This window comes from Salvelinus alpinus, chromosome 11 (assembly GCF_045679555.1).
Source record: "Salvelinus alpinus chromosome 11, SLU_Salpinus.1, whole genome shotgun sequence".
NCBI classification, from domain to species: domain Eukaryota; kingdom Metazoa; phylum Chordata; class Actinopteri; order Salmoniformes; family Salmonidae; genus Salvelinus; species Salvelinus alpinus.
Window position 1 is genome coordinate 20,965,896 of NC_092096.1, and position 7,847 is coordinate 20,973,742.

At 48.6% G+C, this 7,847-nt stretch overlaps 1 pseudogene; it reads left to right on the forward strand.

Moving 5' to 3' along the window:
* Positions 1 to 803: 803 nt before the first annotated feature.
* Positions 804 to 7,847, forward strand: part of LOC139533279 (zinc finger protein 345-like) — a 10,937-nt pseudogene continuing 3,893 nt past the window's right edge.

Sequence of the window (7,847 nt, forward strand, 5' to 3'; positions counted from 1 at the left end):
GTTATAGATTCATCTCTAGACATTATTCACAAGGCTTGTTTCCTAACCACAGAATGAGGCTGATGGGGATTCAGACTAAATGGAAGTCATTATGAGCATTGGCTTTAGAGGGCAATGTGATGGACATTGTTTCAATACGTCATTTTTAGATTTGGCCTTGAAAACCAAGTATTTGATAAACATAATGGCTGTCACAGCCAGTAGAATCCAATTGAATAGTGTTCAACTCAATTAAATAGTTATTTTGCAGATGCTGGGAATGAGACATGCCTTGAGGAAATAGACAGCGGCAAGTCACTGCTAATCTGCCTTGGTTTGCACAAGACAGGGCTTGGTCGCTGCTGCAGTGCAGATGGCTTTTACCAGCCAGCAGTGCCAGTCAGGGGCCAACCAAAACAACACCACATGAGCTCAGTCCAACAACACAAGCTGCAGACTACAGTACAACACAGCCAGTCCAGATGACAACAGCATGCCGTGCACCCTTTCTCTGGCGTGGATTAGACAGACGGACTATTCTGTGTTCTGCTGCCTCAAGGCTGAAGATTACAACATGGCGGAGTCACAGTATGAATAAAATGGCTCTGCATCTCCAGAGAAACAAGACACCAGCTACTATATCACTTTGTCTCACTTCCCAAGAGCCAGAGAAACCAGACACCAGCTACTATATCACTTTGTCTCACTTCCCAAGAGCCAGAGAAACAAGACACCAGCTACTATATCACTTTGTCTCACTTCCCAAGAGCCAGAGAGACACTACTTTATGTTTCCCACAATGCTTGGCAGCCAGCCTGGCTCAAATGGGGTGGCTGGCACCATCTGGCATCCTCGGGGTCACCCAGCTGTCTGCCCCTGCCTTCTGTGGCACGCTTGCTGGCGCCACCACTGCCGCCCCCCCCCCCCCCCCCAGGAGAATCCAGATGCAGCCCTCAGGCTCCTGCCACCAGCTCCCAGGCCCCAGCCCTCAGCTCCCAGCTCCCAGGCCCCAGCCCTCAGCTCCCAGGCCCCAGCTCCCAGGCCCCAGCTCCCAGCTCCCAGCTCCCAGGCCCCAGCCCTCAGCTCCCCAGCTCCCCACGCTGGGTCTGATCCCCTGTACTGGCACAGCACAACCTGGATCCTCTCCTCTCTAGGATAATGGTATTCCACCTCTCTATGTGGGGCACCAGATTAAAGAGGTGTGTCTCTATTGTCCCTAGGTGTCTTACGCTTGTGACAAATCCAATTCTCCATTCATTCATTCATTCATTCAAAAACCATAATTACTGTGGCCACCCAGGATATATGTGTGATGATTGGATCAGTCATAATTAGGTGTAAAGTAGAGATCAATATTTCTATATGGACTAGTCTACATGGACTAGTGGACTAGTCTACCATGTATGCATTTTCTTCAACTGCGCTACAGCAGTATTCATGGTGAATGAGCTAGAGGTTAGGCATTACAATATGACAGAACACAATCTATCCATGATCATCCTCAAACTTCATCTCTAGTCTTCTGCAAATTCTGGATCTTGTTTACGGAATTCATGATTGGCGTCTTTGATCGAAACAACCGAGGCCCATGTAGACTCATAAAACTTTTATTGCTGTAATTATGCAATAACATGCATCATTTAATATGATTACATTTGTATAATCCACAACAGAGCCAGGCAGCGCGGCAGTCAATTGAATTATTAATAATGTGACTTTCATTCATTCTTAAAAAAATACTAAATTCAATCATCCCAGGTAATATTCCTTTTAGACCCATGATTTCACATCACACAGAACTTCCCAGAAAAAGGCTGGCAACAACAAGCCTCTATTACCATTCAACCACCACAGCCCTCTGTGGTTGCCTCTGGCCTACTTCTCTGAATCACCCGGCAATATAGTATCAACAAAAAGGAATCTCTAGCTTCAGAAACTCAGACCGCCCTCCACTGCTTAACACACAAAACACACCATCAGCTGATTATAATAGTGTCTTACTGTCGTTGGGCTAATGATCATTCTGTTTGTTTATCCCTGTGGTGGAGAAACACAGCCCTGTATGGTATCCATATTAGGACAGTCCCACATCCATGGAGGTTGTGTCTGAGTCACTTCCATGGATGTGTGACTCTTTCCTAATATGGACACCTTTACCCTGCAAGAAAATCAATCCTCGTTGCCAGACAAACTCACTGGGACGATTCTTTGTCACCGCCCTGTGTTTGGCGGCGGCCATATTAGCCATCATTCATGACTCGGCATCGATCTGAGCTGAGGCATTTAGTCACAGAGTAGCTGCCTTCCTGTCAATACCTTGCCTTTCTAAATAATGAGGCGTGACAGCACTAGTCTGTGTTGATGTACTTTGTTTCAGTGGAGCTCGTTTGTCCTCAAACTTCGACCGTCTCTTGAGGTGTTGTGTCAGCCTTGACAAGTATTTGGCTCGGTGTAGGGTGAAGTTGATCTTGGGTTAGTTTGGCATTTCCCCCTACTTTTGAATAAGATTAAGATTGGAGAGGGGAATCTGATCCTAGTCACCCCGGAGCATTTGGCTCCAGCATTTATCCATTTGGAAATAACCAATGCCTTTGTATGCAGTGTCTCTCAGCTGTAACTTCCAGGATGTAAACTTTTTTTCCAAGTTCTCGCTTGCACCGCATTCTAAAGGGCATCTCCCAGGCACCTGCACTGCAATCATTATAACTCTGGCAAGGGCATCTCCCAGGCACCTGCACTGCAATCATTATAACTCTGGCAGGGGCATCTCCCAGGCACCTGCACTGCAATCATTATAACTCTGGCAAGGGCATCTCCCAGGCACCTGCACTGCAATCATTATAACTCTGGCAAGGGCATCTCCCAGGCACCTGCACTGCAATCATTATAACTCTGGCAAGGGCATCTCCCAGGCACCTGCACTGCAATCATTATAACTCTGGCAGGGCATCTCCCAGGCACCTGCACTGCAATCATTATAACTCTGGCAAGGGCATCTCCCAGGCACCTGCACTGCAATCATTATAACTCTGGCAAGGGCATCTCCCAGGCACCTGCACTGCAATCATTATAACTCTGGCAAGGGCATCTCCCAGGCACCTGCACTGCAATCATTATAACTCTGGCAAGGGCATCTCCCAGGCACCTGCACTGCAATCATTATAACTCTGGCAAGGGCATCTCCCAGGCACCTGCACTGCAATCATTATAACTCTGGCAAGGGCATCTCCCAGGCACCTGCACTGCAATCATTATAACTCTGGCAGGGCATCTCCCAGGCACCTGCACTGCAATCATTATAACTCTGGCAAGGGCATCTCCCAGGCACCTGCACTGCAATCATTATAACTCTGGCAGGGCATCTCCCAGGCACCTGCACTGCAATCATTATAACTCTGGCAAGGGCATCTCCCAGGCACCTGCACTGCAATCATTATAACTCTGGCAAGGGCATCTCCCAGGCACCTGCACTGCAATCATTATAACTCTGGCAAGGGCATCTCCCAGGCACCTGCACTGCAATCATTATAACTCTGGCAAGGGCATCTCCCAGGCACCTGCACTGCAATCATTATAACTCTGGCAAGGGCATCTCCCAGGCACCTGCACTGCAATCATTATAACTCTGGCAAGGGCATCTCCCAGGCACCTGCACTGCAATCATTATAACTCTGGCAAGGGCATCTCCCAGGCACCTGCACTGCAATCATTATAACTCTGGCAAGGCATCTCCCAGGCACCTGCACTGCAATCATTATAACTCTGGCAAGGGCATCTCCCAGGCACCTGCACTGCAATCATTATAACTCTGGCAAGGGCATCTCCCAGGCACCTGCACTGCAATCATTATAACTCTGGCAAGGGCATCTCCCAGGCACCTGCACTGCAATCATTATAACTCTGGCAAGGGCATCTCCCAGGCACCTGCACTGCAATCATTATAACTCTGGCAAGGGCATCTCCCAGGCACCTGCACTGCAATCATTATAACTCTGGCAAGGGCATTTCCCAGGCACCTGCACTGCAATCATTATAACTATGGCAAGGGCATCTCCCAGGCACCTGCACTGCAATCATTATAACTATGGCAAGGGCATCTCCCAGGCACCTGCACTGCAATCATTATAACTATGGCAAGGGCATCTCCCAGGCACCTGCACTGCAATCATTATAACTATGGCAAGGGCATCTCCCAGGCACCTGCACTGCAATCATTATAACTATGGCAAGGGCATCTCCCAGGCACCTGCACTGCAATCATTATAACTATGGCAAGCTGCGACTCTCTCGTTCTCCCTTTCAGATTTTAGGCTCTGCATCGAGCAACAACAAACACCAGTTAATTACAACTTTCCAGTCTCCATAACATTAGAAAACTGAGAAAGAGCAGCTGCTTCTGGTAATGGGGAAAATGCTACGCTACGTTATCTCACTGTACTGAACACAATTCACATGCATTGCTATTTCTGTTCCTTGTTGACTTCTACTTTGAGCACCTTTCCTCAGACGTAGATTGGATATACTAGATCTGTCATCCAAAATAAACAAGGGGTCGCCCCGTCTCCCCCTCGTTTTGTGTGTGTGTGTTTGTGTGTGTGTGTGAATCCACTACACTGTGGGGCAGAAGCAGGGAATGGAAGATAATCTACTTCGATGTAGTGTTTGGATGAATCTGATAACTAGATGCTGTCATGGTACCATGTCATAAAGGTTATGCTCTCTGTTGATGTTCTCTGTTGGTGCTCTCTGTTGGTGCTCTCTGTTGGTGCTCTCTGTTGGTGCACTCTGTTGGTGCACTCTGTTGGTGCACTCTGTTGGTGCACTCTGTTGGTGCTCTCTGTTGGTGCTCTCTGTTGGTGCACTCTGTTGGTGCACTCTGTTGGTGCACGCTGTTGGTGCACTCTGTTGGTGCACTCTGTTGGTGCACTCTGTTGGTGCACTCTGTTGGTGCACTCTGTTGGTGCACTCTGTTGGTGCACTCTGTTGGTGCACTCTGTTGGTGCACTCTGTTGGTGCACTCTGTTGGTGCTACCTGTTGGTGCTACCTGTTGATGCTACCTGTTGATGCTACCTGTTGATGCTACCTGTTGATTCTACCTGTTGATGCTACCTGTTGATACATCTGCCAAAAATGTCTTCACATATGACCTGATATACATTATGACATGTATAAATATATACATTAAGATGCTCTTATCTCAACCTTATTCCACCCTACTATGAATCCCTCTTATCACATGTTCCTCTTCCCATAACTACGACACCCCCAGGAAACAGGACACACACACGCACACGCACACACACACACACACACACACACACACACACACACACATAGCAGTGCAATCATTTGCGGTCAGCCATCAGGGAAGCAGACAACCGTGTCTTGCCCCTCCCAGCATGTGTCTTTACCCACAACCTCCTTCACCCTCAGGCTCTGATCCGAGGGGTACAGGGTCCAGCCAGACACAGGGGCAGGTGGATGGATGATCCCCAGGATACGAAGCCCTCTGGGGGGGAACACTACCTGCCCCCCCCCCCCCCCCGCCTCCCTGCTGCCAGACAGGGTTGACCGCACCACTGATCCTCTGATGTGTCTACTGGGAGAGAGGAGAGGACATATGGCCACAGAGGGGCTACCTGTCAGGGTTTTGCCTAGTGGATGAATCGCAGAAACACCGTCGGCCTACGTGAGGGGAAAGATAGTGGGCATAACCACAAAGGATATTGTGCATAAACACAAAATAACTTAGCGTCTACCATAAGTCCAATCACCTTGGTGGGGTCGGACAAATCCTTGACCTTCTAAACTGAGCCTAATACTGGCTGTAATACATGACACTTAGCAGACGCTTTCATCCACAGTTACGCGTGCATACATGTTATATATGGGTGGGCCCAGCGGTAATCAAACCCACAATCCTGGCAAGGCAAGTGCCGTGCTCAACTAACTGAGCCACACTTACCGACAAACTATTTAAACATTCATATTTTGCACAGGTTTTCTAATAGACCCCTACATCATACAGTAGGATACCCTATCCTGACGGGAGATGATACCACATCCTGATGAGAGATGATACCCCATCCTGATGAGAGATGATACCCCATCCTGATGAGAGATGCTACCCCATCCTGACGGGAGATGATACCACATCCTGATGAGAGATGATACCCCATCCTGATGAGAGATGATACCCCATCCTGATGAGAGATGCTACCCCATCCTGATGAGAGATGATACCCCATCCTGAAGAGAGATGATACCCCATCCTGATGGGAGATGATACCCCATCCTGATGAGAGATGATACCCCATCCTGATGAGAGATGATACCCCATCCTGATGAGAGATGATACTCCATCCTGATGAGAGATGATACCCCATCCTGATGAGAGATGATACCCCATCCTGATGAGAGATGATACCCCATCCTGATGAGAGATGATACCCCATCCTGATGGGAGATGATACCCCATCCTGATGAGATGATACCCCATCCTGATGAGAGATGATACCCCATCCTGATGGGAGATGATACCCCATCCTGATGAGAGATGATACCCCATCCTGATGGGAGATGATACCCCATCCTGATGAGAGATGATACCCCATCCTAATGAGAGATGATACCCCATCCTGATGGGAGATGATACCCCATCCTGATGAGAGATGATACCCCATCCTGATGGGAGATGATACCCCATCCTGATGGGAGATGATACCCCATCCTGATGAGAGATGATACCCCATCCTGATGAGAGATGATACCCCATCCTGATGAGAGATGATACCCCATCCTGATGGGAGATGATACCCCATCCTGATGAGAGATGATACCCCATCCTGATGGGAGATGATACCCCATGCTGATGAGAGATTATACCCCATCCTGATGGGAGATGATACCCCATCCTGATGAGAGATGATACCCCATCCTGATGAGAGATGATACCCCATCCTGATGAGAGATGATACCCCATCCTGATGGGAGATGATACCCCATCCTGATGAGAGATGATGCCCCATCCTGATGGGAGATGATACCCCATCCTGATGGGAGATGATACCCCATCCTGATGAGAGATGATACCCCATCCTGATGAGAGATGATACCCCATCCTGATGGGAGATGATACCCCATCCTGATGAGAGATGATACCCCATCCTGATGAGAGATGATACCCCATCCTGATGGGAGATGATACCCCATCCTGATGAGAGATGATACCCCATCCTGATGAGAGATGATACCCCATCCTGATGAGAGATGATACCCCATCCTGATGGGAGATGATACCCCATACTGATGAGAGATGATACCCCATCCTGATGAGAGATGATACCCCATCCTGATGAGAGATGATACCCCATCCTGATGAGAGATGATACCCCATACTGATGAGAGATGATACCCCATCCTGATGAGAGATGATACCCCATCCTGATGAGAGATGATACCCCATCCTGATGGGAGATGATACCCCCATCCTGATGAGAGATGATACCCCATCCTGATGAGAGATGATACCCCATCCTGATGAGAGATGATACCCCATCCTGATGAGAGATGATACCCCATCCTGATGAGAGATGATACCCCATCCTGATGAGAGATGATACCCCATCCTGATGGGAGATGATACCCCATCCTGATGAGAGATGATACCCCATCCTGATGAGAGATGATACCCCATCCTGATGAGAGATGATACCCCATCCTGATGGGAGATGATACCCCATCCTGATGGGAGATGATACCCCATCCTGATGAGAGATGATACCCCATCCTGATGAGAGATGATACCCCATCCTGATGAGAGATGATACCCCATCCTGATGAGAGATGATACCCCCCCCCCCCCCTA